Below are 2,458 nucleotides of genomic sequence, written 5' to 3' on the forward strand. Positions count from 1 at the left end.
CAGTTCAACTGGTCTTTTTTTTTTTTTAAGCAACTGGTCTTTTTTTTTTTTTTTTTAAGTTTCTGTCCTTGGGAGTATGAAACCAAGTATGCTAATGTGGAGAACAAAGGGTGGTGGTCAGAGCTTGGTCGTGCAGGGCGGTGTCCGTGTCAGCACTGGCATGAACCAGAAGCAACCAGTATCCCTCAGAGTCACCACCTCCTAAACACAGGGTGCATCCTGGCACCTGGAACTCCCTTGAGAATCACAAGGGGCATCACTTTTATTTATTTAGTTAGTCTTGTGGCAGGTGCGTCTATAATGCGAGCACACATGAGAGGGCATTCGTGTGGAGGTCTGGGGACAAGCCACACCTGGCTTCTTCATGGGTTCCGGGGATCTGAACTCAGATTGCCAGTCTTACACTATAAATGCTTTCCCCCACTGAGCATCTCCCTGGCCCTAAGGACATTCGTCAGCTCTTTCATTTGCATCATTTTGGTTTTACTGAATGCAAATCTTGGAGCAAACCCCAGCTGGTTTTTAGAGCCCTCTCTGCATTTCTTCTATGAATACAGGGCTCTAAACTGAATCCTAACTGCAAAAGGAAGGAAGGGAAGGGAGAGACAACTCTCCTTGTGGTGGACAACTTTAGCCTTTGTCTGCCTACAATGACTTACTTGGATATATGGTGGGGATTTCAATGCCATTTTCCTTCCTATGTGACAAAATCTAAAAGTTGAATTATTCTCAATATTGCTCAAGTCAACAAAGGCAGCTCCTAGATGTTTCGAAATGCCATTCCCCCAAAGTACCAGGTACCACAGGGTGGAATTAAGATGCCCACACACCTGCATACCCCCACTACCCGCAGCTATACCTAAACAATGATCATAGAAATTGTCAACTGTGGAGCAGCGCCCCCTGGTGGTCCTGCTCGACAAGATTCGAGAGCCCTGAGGCAGCTTTGTGGGGTCTCTGTCCTCATCATTATCCTTCAAAGGAGACCACCACACATAATGCATCTGCAACCTTCTGCCAGAGCACTGTTGGTGCTGCTGAGAAACTTGGAGCTAAGGAAATGCCCAAGAAGGAGGAATATCTCAGGTAACCTACAGCACCCACATACAATGAAAACTGCATGAAGGCACTGCAAATAACCTCTTTTTTTTTTGTTTTTTTGTTTTTTTGTTTGTTTGTTTTTCAAGACAGGGTTTCTCTGTAAAGCCCTGGCTGCCCTGGAACTCACTTTGTAGACCAGGCTGGCCTCAAACTCAGAAATCCACCTGCCTCTGCTTCCCGAGGGCTGGGATTAAAGGTGTGCGCCACCACGCCCGGCTGCAAATAACCTCTTAACTGTAACATTGAGCAAGAGATTTATTTATGGGCTGAGGCTATGTCTCAGGAGTGGAAGGCCTACCTAGAAGCCGTAAGTTCAGTCCCCATACAAGGATACAAAGAAGGAAGGAAGAAAGGCAGGAAGGAGGGAGGGAGGAAAGAAGGAAGGAAAGAGGGGGAAAGAGAGAGGGACAGAGAAAGGGTGAGAGAGGGAGAAAAGGAGAGACAGAGGGAAGAAAATAAAAAAAGATTTAACACTGTTACTGTGAAACTAGATTGATGGCTTAGTGGCTAGGAGCACTGGCTACTCCTGCAGAGGACCCAGGTTCGATTCTCAGTACCAACATAGTAGCGTTCAACTACCTGTAACTCCAGTTCCAGGGCAATCTAATGCTCTCCTCTGGCCTCTGTGATCATCACAGGGAAATGATGCACTGACATACATATAACATAACAATTCTATAGCTATATATTGATCCTTTAAATGATCATATATGTGTTTAGACATATATTACACTATATTCTGATTACTGTAATGTTTCAATTGTAACACAGAGATGATTGAGCAGCAGTTTGTATACCATGCACTCCAGGTCCTGAACTGGTTTGTACCCTTAGTCACTAGGTGTTCCACCTTGAGCAATAAGCATAATGCGCCTCAGTTTCCCAAACCTGAAAACAGAAAGAAAAACCCCTGTTTCTGAGGGGTGCTGTGTGGATTCAGTTACTATGCACAGAGTGCTTGCTCAGCAGGGGTAAAGCCACGACCACCACCAATAAGCTCTCAGCCTGAGGATACGCAAATACCATAAAGGCACAGACAGAAGACCCACTGCAATCGCCTCTACACAAAGGAGTTCAAGTGTTTGTGGGTGTTTCTCATTTTTGCTCTAATCAATTAACATTTTTAAAGATTTATTTATTTATATGAGTACACTGTAGCTGCCTTCAGACACACACCAGAAGAGGGCATCGGAACCCCTTACAGATGGTTGTGAGCCACCATGTGGTTACAGGGAATTGAACTCAGGATCTCTGGAAGAGCGCTCTTAACCTCTGAACCATCTCTCCAGCCCCCCAATTAACTTTTGAAGTAGGTTTACGTTAGCCTACAAAGGAATTTAGCAAAGCAGGGCTTGCT

This window comes from Mus caroli, unplaced genomic scaffold, assembly GCF_978045245.1.
Source record: "Mus caroli unplaced genomic scaffold, Mus_caroli_1 scaffold_14, whole genome shotgun sequence".
NCBI lineage: Eukaryota > Metazoa > Chordata > Mammalia > Rodentia > Muridae > Mus > Mus caroli.